Source organism: Lutjanus erythropterus, chromosome 2 (genome assembly GCF_056507025.1).
Source record: "Lutjanus erythropterus isolate fLutEry1 chromosome 2, fLutEry1.hap2, whole genome shotgun sequence".
Taxonomy (NCBI): Eukaryota; Metazoa; Chordata; class Actinopteri; order Lutjaniformes; family Lutjanidae; genus Lutjanus; species Lutjanus erythropterus.
In genome coordinates this window covers 28,279,073-28,291,211 of record NC_139318.1, presented here as the reverse complement: position 1 = coordinate 28,291,211, position 12,139 = coordinate 28,279,073, and the positions used below count along the sequence as shown (strand labels likewise).

The 12,139-nt window shown below is 38.6% G+C and overlaps 1 protein-coding gene across 1 annotated transcript in view; it reads left to right on the top strand.

Moving 5' to 3' along the window:
- The window catches only part of cacna2d2a (calcium channel, voltage-dependent, alpha 2/delta subunit 2a), a 212,519-nt gene that overhangs the window by 25,574 nt on the left and 174,806 nt on the right, over nucleotides 1-12,139 (top strand). The gene's annotated exons all lie outside the window — the stretch shown is intronic.

Genomic DNA, 12,139 nt, shown 5'->3' with positions numbered 1-12,139 from the left:
GTCACTGGGACCCTGAAATTCATTCATTTTCTTATTTGATCTTTACCTGGGATTTTACTACTGTGACATGTTAAAATGTCCTTCATGAAATGGGCCTATGATTAAAAAAAAAATTGAACATCTGCACTTCAATGACAGCTGAGCAAACTCCATCTGCTGATAAAAAACCCCAAAACTATTTATCTTCTAAATAAAGTCTTTTCATTTCTTTAATTATCAGTGGGACCATGATATCAGTTCCTACTGTGTGGATCTTCAGCCATCTTTAAAAAAGGTGTTTTTTTCCCCCCAAAAGCTAATTTATATTTTTTGCAGTATTTATAAATAGTACATAATCTGTTCCTACTGGATAAAGAGTATGGCTGCCAATAACCAAGAAATATAAGAAAGTGGCATAAGCTTTGCACTTAGTCACCCAAGTGATTAAGTTAATGACACAGTGTCTCTATCATAATCTTTAGTACAAATAATATTTAAAATTAACCAGTTATTTGGCACCAATGATCAAACTGTCATTCAAAATGTTCTGATAACCTACCACATTGACACTTGTAAACTTGTAAAGTTTGGCGCTTGTGTCAGGACTCTTTACAGTATATATCAAATGGCATTCATCAGTTATGATGGCTCATGTGTTGTTCTGTTTTTAGAGTCCTGCAGAAAGCAATTATAGGCTTGCAGAGTTAATTTCAGAGTGATTTCTAGTGTAATTTATTTCTGCATGTCAATAAAATGGTAATGGGTCATTGCTTATAGGGTGGCATTTTAGTTAAGACCTGTCTCGCGGTTCTTGTACGCCACTGAAACAAACATTTGTCTCTGCCCATAATGAAGGCTTGTTGTAAATTTTCCTCACATGAATTATTCAGCTGCACTCAGCTGAACTGATCTAGGTGCATGCATTTGTACATTGTGTGCGTGTGTGTGTTTGTAGCTGCTCCAGATAAAGATGACGTTACTGGTCTGCAGAGCGGGAAAAGGGATAAAGCTGTTTGTATTGGATAGGATTTAGCGTCAAATGAGGAGGATAAACAGTCCATCCTGGACTGATTGAGCTTCATAATGTAATACGGACGCAAGGATGCAAGAGCGTAGCGAGGCGAGTGTGTGTGCATGTGTGTGCCATGTGTGGAGCTTAGGTATGTTTGTGTACATGAGAAAGAGACTCAGTTACAGTCATATCACAAGGAAGGAGATGTACAGTATGTATGGTGTCGGTGAAATCTCTTTTTTCCTCCCTAGTGTGGTTTATTTGTTAAGCTATTTTGGCATTTAACGTGGCTCAGGAATATATTTGTATACTCAACAAAAATACAAACACAACACTTGTTTTTGCTCCCATTTTTCAGGACTTAAAGTAAAAGGTTTAAGGCTTTTTCCATGCACATGAAAGGTTTATTTCTTTCTCATTTTTTAAACAAATTTGTTAGAGAGCACTTCTCCTGACAGGTATGGCATATATAGGTGTGCCTTGGTCTGATCCTGGTAAAAGGCTGCTCTAAAATGTGCAGTTTTGGTTGAAGAAGGACATTTAATAGATTCTGAACTATGGCTATTTCACATTGGGCTACAGATGTAAAAGTTTTGGAGGGCAAAGTCATGACCCGCCCTACTCTGCCTCTGACTGGTTAGGCCTACTCGTTGCCTTCGTTGGTTGGGTTGGTTCGGTTTAAGAATGACAAGCCAGTGTTTCCCTCACTGCTGTCTTGGGAGAGTGTCCCTCCTACCCCTCTGACAGAAGTGAATTCTTTCTGTTCAAACCTTTATGTTCAGCGACTTTTCTTTTTAAGTTTATGTCTTTGTTTCCACTTCCTTGTCATTCCACTCATCCTCTGCTATGTTTCTGCTGTTGTTACAGTGCAGAAGTCAGTGATGATGTACTGTCAGGTTCATGTTGCGCAATAGCTGGATTCTCTCTCTGTATTTCATGATGTTGCACCCTCTTGTCGATGTTATTGTTAAGCTGTAACATTGTTAAAGACTTTCAATTCCAATATTAGCCTGGACAAGTGTTAAGCGAACTGGCTAGCCCAGCTGTCTTGCCCTGTATTACAGTGAACTAGGTTCTGGGCAATACGGACAAAATCGAATATCAAATTTTTGACCAAATACCATGATATCAATATTCATTGATATTACGACAATAACACAACAAGATTTTTGTTAAATAAACGTCAGTACTGCAAGTAAGTGAGCAAAGACAAATTATGGAACCGCTAGAGCAGCCCTTATAATATCACGATCTGACAATATCCAAAATGTAAGACAATATCTGGTCTCAAATCATGGTATCGATATGTTTTCCAGCCCTACTGTGAACACAGTTAACATGCTTAACATTTATTTAGTAATCACACAGTCGCACAGGGAGTGTGCCAATCTCAGAATATCAGGGTAAGACTAGTAGAGGTGTGCGATTAGTCGACTATATGATTAAACCATCCCACTAATTGGCACCAGAAATACTTGTCTGTTAATCTTTTTATCAATATTCTATTCATGTACAATACCCAGTAACCGCTGCTGCGCCCACCTCCAGCCCATCCTGCACCTCCGTCAGATGGTAGCCCCTCTCGCCCAGCAGGAATGCTCCGATGGCCTGGATGCTCTGGGACAGTTTGTCACTATTCTGATATAGAAAATTAAAATAAGGTTGAATGTAGGCTTTAGGCCGTAAGAATAAACTGGTATATAACCACTCAGCTAGAGCAATGTGTAACCAGACACAGACGTAAACCTGTAAGCAGAGCAGGCTGCGGCATTTACAAAATGATTTGGTCACTGAAGAATGTGATCAACAGCTTCAGATCACTTTAAACACACAGGGTATTTTTTCGGATGAGATTTAATTGTCAATCAGTAAATTGTACTTGATTTTACCTGCTTTGTTGTGTTTTATTATTGTTAGTCTAGTCAACTATTCTAAATTAAAATTTACATTTAACCAACAGGGAAATTCGCCTGGATCATCCTTAATCAGAGGCAGATTAGGGGAAATATGAGAGAAATAGGCTTCAAACTTTTGTGTGCATTAAGATCTTTTACTTCAACCTGTGAAAAATGTGAGCAAAAACAAAAGTGTTGCATTTCTATATATTTTTTGACTGTATGTATTGGAGGACTGTTGGGAACAGTCTCATCTGCTATTGATGTAAATCCTGCAGGGCCTCCGGGGTCTGTAATGTTAAATTCACTGTTAAATATGTGGAGTTCTGAAGCCTTCTGCTGGGACTCTTCTCAGCACCTCGGCACCACCAACAAGACCAGTCGACATGAGCTTATGACACATGCAAACTGCAGACTGACTCTGTGGGCCAGACTCACTTGCTTTTATTTTAACTGCCCTTTTTTTTTTTTTACCTTTTTATAACCATGTTTACACATCTATTTTCAAACTGGCTGCCGGTCACTTGTTTTTCTATGGCTCTCATACCGTTAAGATATGGTTGACTATTGTCTCAAAAGGCATGTGTCTCACACAGTCAGTCTCTCTGTATCTAGTAGACTGCTGCACTCAAATTAGCAGCTTTTAGTCACAGCTCTCTGTGTGACTCAACTCAACAGCCTCTGTGTGAGTTGATAGCCAAGGCTGAGGTCAACTGTGCACTTCTCCCTGTGTGGACGACATACTTTAATATAACTCGCACTGCAGAGGCGCTGAAAGAAAGTGTTAGCTTGTCAGCAGACATGTTTTTTCTCATGTTGTTTGGGATAATGGAACAACCTGTGCTTCTTTCAACCCATTAGGAATTCAATTCAGATCCAATTTGAAGTACTTAGTTTCTTACATGGACATTACACATAATGTCACCACTGTGCCTGTGTAGGTTAAATCCAAACAACCATTGCAAAACCAGACGACAAAAAAAAATGTAAAAATTAGTTTACTACTCCATGCACATATTTGTTTTTGAATTTTGTTTGAATTTGAAAAAATTAGAGGCACACATCTTCAAATCCTACATATTGTATATGCAGTATATGTAAAGCCTACTCAGCCTATATAAAGCCTGAGCGGTGAATCTTTTAATGCTTCAGTAGCAGCCTTTAAATATGATAAAAATCTAGGAAAATAGGACAGTTGGCAGTTATGCCAGCGCCTGCCCTCCACATGACTGGGAAAGTACCATGCAGCCATAAAATGAGTGTGGCCACTGTTACAGTGAAAGAGCATGATTTAGTCTTAAAAAAAAAAAGTGTTTAGTTCTGCATTAGGCTTCCTGCGGCAGCTTAGGAGCAGAGAAACCACAGACTCTAACACTAAGAGAAATGTTGTGCACAGTTAACATAATGATTTGCAATATAACAGAACTACAGTGATTATATATCATGAAGCCAGCAGCATAGAAATAGAAGCATAGAAACACTCCTGATAATAGCATAGGGAAAACCTGCATTTTAGCTTCCATATATTAGACTAGTTATAGGCCTAGTTATTCTTTTTTTATCTTAAACGTCCAGTGTATAAGATTTACGGGGATGCACTGGCAGAATATGTGCCTTTTCATTCAACATTCTTCAAAAACGGTGAACAGTATTCGTCACGAGCAAGCTACCAATATTTTGGGACTATCGATGTCTGGGTTTACTAAGCCTACTCAAACTGATTAAGCAGTCCTCACAGAAAAAAACAGAAACACAAAAGGCGGACTATGAATAAATTAAACAGCATGAATAAATGGAAGTTTTAGGGGCTTGGTAGCCCATTGGGCCAGTACTTCACAATATTAAAGTCTATTCTTTAAATATATATTAGAAGCAATGTATATTGTATTATTTGTGCATTGTTAATAATCCTTTTGTTTAGTGAGGGTCGGTATAAAGAGATTCCTGCATAGTTGTATTAACTGCATTGGGGTTAATGCTAAGGTTAATACCACAATATCACGTTTAAAAACAATACTAATATCTGATAGTATAAAAATGATCTAAGTGCTCATACAAGACCTCAATTCTGTTCACTGTTTATCATCCTGCTTGAAATTTAGTTTGCAGCAGTAAAACCAGACAATTTTTCTGTAGCTGCACTGCATGCAGGTTGTTCATGAAAGCAAAGGAAAAAAAGATCCTATTTTGTGTGCCAAAAACTTTTTTTGGCCATGGTATTGAAAGATGTATCAAGTATTGTTGTTTTTTTTAAATACTGGTATATTGAAGTTTAGAATTCTGGTATCATGATAACTCCAGGTAAATAATCCCATATAAAATAGGACATACTCAAAGACATGAAGATACTTTTTAGTCAATTGAGTTTGATTGTATGAATGTAATTGCTGGGATGCAGGTGAAATCTTTCAAATTACACATTAGCCTGGAACTGGAGACCAATTGAAACTGGTTGATATTACTTCAGTCTTCATTCTGTTTAAATGGCCACATTCTCCTTCCCATTATTCCTGCAGTTTGGGAGGAACTATGTAATATTTGAGGAGAAAATATGCAACTCAGGTATAAGAGCCATGGTCGGACTCTTGTGTCTGCCTTTTTTTCCCTCACAGACATAAAGAAACCACAGTGACAGACTCACCAAAGTGGAAATTGAAACTTACAGCTTGAAGAATGAGAATTTTATGAAACATTTTCCTTTGTACTGTAGCTTTACAAATTTATGCACCAAAGCGTAAACTTTCTGGCTCTAAAGAGGATCATTCTTTTCAGCCATCAGTCAGACTGGTTCACAGTCCCTCTGCTTCAGATATTTCTGGCACACACAAACACTCACATACGTTTGAGCCACAAATGATGAAGCAGGGACATCTTTCATCAGTATCTTTGTGCTACGGGTGTTAGATATAGCATGTAACATTCAATTTACGGTAGATACATTCAGTAGGACCAAAGTGAATGTTAATTTCTGTGATAATGTCCAATTCTTTTGATCAGGACTTGTCTTTTTTTCATGATTCGCCCTTTGATAAATGTTCTGTCACAGGGATTCTTATTTAAGTGTTTTGGTGACCCACATTTTCAAAATAAGTTGTGACTTTAATCCAAAACCAAAATGTTACAGGCTACAGAGCACGTTTATGTAAGTTACTCTCGCACAGTTATTTTATGTAAATTACCATGATTATCTTCCGCTGGGGACTAAGGGAAGCTTTGGCAACCTGTGGATTATTTTGACATTGGGATTTTGTAGAACAATTTAGAGAACCTTTTCATTCTCCTGAGACATAACTGGTGGTTTTGTGAAAAATAGTTTGATAAATTGAATATTGCAGCGGTGTCTTATTCTGAAATAAAAGCCTCTCAAGGCGTGACATAGATATAGAACCACATGCTCATTACTCAGGGTCTCAGCCTTGATTGTAAGAGGTTGTGTTAAATGTGCTTTTGTTTGGTTTTTACAAGTAGAAAACAGTTGTTCGGACTCAGCGTGCGTGCGTGTGTGTCGTATGATAACATAGTAAGCAAGGCCCCGCATTGATCTCTATTTTAATAGTGTGTTTGTAGAGCTTTTCAAAGAGCGGCCTGTGTGTTCAAGGCATTGATTGTTGCACGCTCACACACTTTGTACAAATGCTGATTGACAGTTCTTTCTTGAATGTTGTCTTCATTTTATGCCACACAACTTTGGGGGATTGAAGCCGTCTCTCTGCCACTGTGAATTTGTTGTTCTAAACTGTCGTTCATCAAAATTGTGTTTCAGTTGAAAAGAATATGGCAAGCTCATAAAATGAGAGGTTTTTGGTGAAGCGTCAGCATTGTCAAGCTAACAAAGGAAACTGGAAGCTTGAGATGTTACCTCTCATGTCTGTTCTAACAAGAACTTTGAGTGCTTGTCCTGCTTGCCCCTGATTGTAAACACTTTACTTTCTCTTATGTTTTCTGTAGGTCACTGGACAATGTGCAGAATTTTATTGGCTCATAACTATTTTTTGAAAAACTCAGGTAAAAATGGATAAGCTTAAACAAATTGAAGTAAGCAATCACACAGAATATTAGCATTGTCTAAATGGAAGTAATTTATTAATTTAAGTTGTATTTTTTTAACACCAAGTGGGCCAAACCAATTATCTCAAGTTGTCCTAAAAAAAATGTCAGATGACTAAATGTAAATAATTAATTCAGTTCAATCTGAAAATTTTAACTCCATACAAACCATTTTTTGCAGGTTGGAGCAAAGAGATTTTTTAAGTCATCTCAAATAAAAAAGAATTTCTTATTTGAAATATATAGCAAGTGTTTTTATGCACGTGAGTGTGGAATGCAATAAAAATGTGGATATATACTATGAGTTACGGTGTCCGCTAACTAAATACTAAATATGCCAACAGTGTGGGAAGAGCACTGAAAAGACAGTGAAACAGGAAGACGGCTGCAAAACACGAAAGCATGTTGTTACTGGAAGACTGAGGAGCAGAGGCTGGAAGGAGGAGATCATTATTACCCATTTAACGTTAGGGCTCAGAAAGCTCAATTACACACTTCATAAAACAGGTAGACACCCAACAGGAATACGCACACACTGTAATCAGTTACAATCACTTGAACCTGTCGTATTGGAAAGTAGCGGAGGAAGCTAGTGTCATCTCTGAGGAAACGCAAGTATAATCACGTTATAGTAGAAAGTATCTTTGGAAGGGCGTAATTTAAAATATACTGTTGCTAAATTAACTACGTAAAGGAAATAGCTCCAGACTGCAGCTCAGCAGGTGGTGGTAAAGTAAATATAGTCTGGCTTTCCAAATGCAAATACATGGAAAAAAAAAAAAAATAGAAGAAATGTCGGTTGGTAGAAAATAGAACAAAGGATGTCAACTTCTTTCTCAGTGTTGTGATTGATCTTGATGTTGATGACATTAGCCTTTCTGTGTTTTGCTGTATTCAGTTTGGAAACAGCTGTATCCAGGCTAACAAGACTTTTTATTTACTTTTTAAATTTTACCTTTATTTAATCAGGCATGTCATTAAGAACAAATTCTTATTTGCAATGGCGGACTGCTACAGCATATTAGTGTTAGCTCACTGCACTGGTTTATCTTGCCATCTTTAATGACCAAATACAGTTGAAGATTTTTTGGGGGGGTACCATGGTTCTACTAGTTTGAGGAAATGCAGTAAATAATGTTAAGGATGTAAAAACTAAAGGCATTCAAGCTACGTTTTATTCATCCCATTAACTACCAAGGGCGGATATTTCATGCATGATTAATAGATTACTTCTTCTTGTCACCACAAAGCCTGCTGCACTTATGATCTCTACCGCCATACTTTGTCGTCTGTCTGTGTTGTCACAGAGTTTCAGAGCGACAGAAAAACAGCGTCCCCATAAGCGCAGTAATACGGACGGAGATGCTAACTGAGATTACATCATGTATGGGAATAAATTACAAAATAATAGATTTATTTATATTTCTTACTTTTCCCCTGATGGTCTGAATAACTCACTAGATTTGTCACTAGTTGCTCAACTCATGTATTAAATATTTTGGCATCAAAAAGAGACCCATGGCTATAGGTAGTCAGTGGGCCATACTAATATGAAGCAATGACAGGGACAGTGTGTTTATTGGAGGTACAATGTGTTTTGGAAATAAGTTTATTCAACAGTGAACATTGACTCTCTGGCTACCATTTTGTCCTCAGGTGTTGAGGACCTAAAATGCCTTTGGCTTTTAATTGGTTGTCAGTCAACCATGATTTTGGAATGTGTTTTGACTCGCGCAGGTTGCGGATGTTTTCAGTAATGAACCTGAACCATGTGACCACTTTTGTTGATCCTAGTTTTTGTATTTGCAGGTTTAATGGATGTGTAATTGCTTGCTTTATGAATAATCAGATCAGTACGCAAAGAGCAGTGAAATTGCGGGCTTTCAGCAGCCAAACAGCGTGTTGGTTCTGATGAGAGGGATCAGACCCGGTTATGTGGAAACCGGCGACAGAGCTCCGCAGAGAGACATCAAAGCACACCGGTCGTGTGTTTGCTCTCATTTGATTTGTGATCACACAGGGCGATTTACCTCTGACCTGGAGACTGTGGAGCGAGGGTTTGACATATGTTGCACACAACAGTCCTCTTTGGTCAAACATTTAAAAATCACAATCAGAGGCATCAGTGGCCTGAATTTTCAAGGCTAAAACCTTAGAAAAGCCTGCCTCACATATTTTTTCTAGCCAAAAAAGTATGAATGTTCTTAATAGTGGATGTACAAGTAGTGTTGAATGTATTAAAATGTAAGGCATGTGTCTAAAATGGTCGACTTACCACCTCGGTTACTATAAGTTACATAGTCTTTGTTGGCCATCAGTTCAGTCATTTGATGGGAGTCCTGATTCCTGTTGGTTAATAACACACTGGATTGGGTCATTATTATTATTATTACAGGCAGACCAGACTTGATAAACTAGTGCCTCTGCGCACTGAATATGATCTTTCTCCTGTGGTTGTAGTTTGTGGTGCTGCTGTATTGGAATTTATTTTATTGATGGTTATTCTATTATTTTGTCCACTGGATGGAGAAAAAAACAGACCTCTTCCCCAAGGAAAAAATCAACCAGAAAAACATTATGGTTTGATGGGGGGCGCTTTCTCTTATGTGATTCTTGTTTTCTGATTCCTGAAGAGATTTTGTGATTGCTCAGTCCATTTTGTGATTGCCCTCCAATAGCTAGGGCTTAGTCTGTTAGCTCGATGCTAACACATTAGGGGGATTTCAGTTAACACACTAACAAAATTAGCATCATAATCATGGTAATGTCTGAACAAATTGATAGATTTTATTTCACATTCTGAACATAAAACAATGTGTGCTCATACTTAGAAATACGTTTCCTCTGCTCTGTGGAAACAAACTAATAGCTGCTGACTTTACATTGTTAGCTCGATCTATTATTATTCTTACAATACAAAAATACATCTCCCCAATGAAAAAATAATAGAAAGATATAACTATTTATTTTTATTTATTGTATGTAATGTGAAGGAGACCCTATGGTTCTATGCTAATTTGCACAAAATACAAAAGGCACTCTCTGGCGCCCATGTTTGTTTTTTTTTTTTTTTTTTTTTGTTGTTCTTGGCTACTGTAGAAACATGTCGGAGCAATGTGGTGATATTTTTCTCAGGATGGCAAAGGCATGTCCTATATCCATGTCCTGTATTAACGACTCATTCTAACAAAAACATATACTGCTGATAAGTCCCCCTAAATCTTACACACTGGACCTTTAAGCAAGTTGAGCTATAATATATGTTGTGCAGCTGTTTTTCTGTATCCATTTTTGGGTACTGGTGTGGTCTGTGGTTGGTATTTTATTAAGGCCATGGCTGCTGTTGCGGGGGTGCCCAGTGAAATGGTTAAGCCCTGGCTCTCTTTCTACGGTGCAGAATGGGTAGGCATTAATCTGGCCCAGCTGGACAGAGGGAAATTAATGATCATTTACACTGACGACATAATCAGGCTTCACGCTGTCCTCCGATACTAAATTGCTTCTTTTGTTCCACAAGATCTTCGTCTTTCTCTCTCCATCTCTCTCTGTCAGTGTCTTTCTCTTTCTCTCTCGCTCTCAACTCTCCCTTTCTCTGTCTTTTTTTTTCCTCCCAGGTCGTTCTCTGTTATCGGTCATTAAGTGCTACGTTTCCATGGAAACAGCCAGTTTGGCAGGAATTGGCATGCTGTAAAAGCGTCCCTGTGATGTTCAATATGGAGAACTATCTTCCTTCCTCTGAGAGCTTGTCCGGTTTAGTGCGTCGTCGCAGACCTGTTAAGGGTGAGAGTTGTGCTGCAGAGCCCGGCCGTTTTTTGGAAAGGAAGAACAAGGATGGAGCCGACATCTCTCAGCGGGAAGGTTGTTGAGGGCGCACCCCCGCCCACACAAAGGCATACACATGGCACGCTGAAGACGTCCCCTCCGTCCCTTATCTCTCAGCCGGGGTTTGTGTAGCTGTTCGCTTAATGCCGTCACTTCTAAGAGCAGTGACCCTGTTGGCAGGTGACATGGGGGGCTGTCCGTGTGTAATTAGGCTGCGCTCTGTGTGTAATGACTTAGCATGGAGCTGCTCTCTATCAGGCCCAGCAGACAGCTACTGTTAGTGTCAGACAGTGGGGGGAGGAGGGAGGAAGGGGCTCGGCCATCACCAAGGGCGAGCCTATAGGACGTTTCGGCAGCCTGGTCTCTCAGAGGGGAGGTTAAATTGAGTTCCTGAGTCAGTGAAAATCCCTGTATCGCTTATCGAAAGGCAAGGGGGTTAAATATTCAGTCTGGGAGGTTTGAAATGTAATCTGCACTGTGAGTTTAAATTGTCTTTGGATTCTTCCCTCTCTGCTCTGTTCTGCCTGTGGTAAGACAGAGATAAGTGAGACAGAACAAAATGGCTGTCATAGTGACTGTCACTCAGGTATGTGCCGGGCCTGCAGAGACGGACGTAAAACTCAACGTGCCAAGTACACTTGGAAAAAATTATATTACTGATATATATTTGGATGTTACTTCAAAGCACACATCTACAGGCCGAGTGATTCTGCTGTATGAACGTGTTCATGGCAAAAATAAATAAATAATTTCTACAAGTTAATTGATCTCAGATTTAACCATCCACATGAAATTACTTCAAACAAACCAGATAATTCTATTTGTTCCTTCCTTCCTTTGTTTTCTTTGTTTCTGTAATTTTCTAAAAACAAACATCACGCTTCTGAAACTAGTTAAATATGTCAGATTGCTGGTGGAATTAAGTGGTGGTTGTTCAGGTGGTTGAAGTTTAGTATAAGTATAAAGCAAATTATAAAACAATTTTTTTTATTTCTGTACATGATCTATTTTTTCTCACAGTGTCCACTTTCTACCTACCTAAACATAGTGTGTTTGTAATGATCCATAATTAGTTAGTAACAGTGTGGCTCTTGTCCAGGTTCATTTTCCCTTCAACTTCATAAAAGCCAAAACACTTTCCTTCACTGGCTTTTAAGCCCGGGTTGCCGGTCAGATTGTATCCGTCTGCAGTTGTCCACACTCAGCCATCTTCACGAAACCACAAGATGTAGCCCGGTTTAGAATGACACAAATATTTATGTACGTTACATTTCACCATCCAGTTGGTTCAGCTGTAAGGAGCCATGAGTAATATAGAAATCTGAATTTAAAATCTATGATTATTGACTTTCCTCATTGACTGTTTTTGAAAGAGAATAACAAT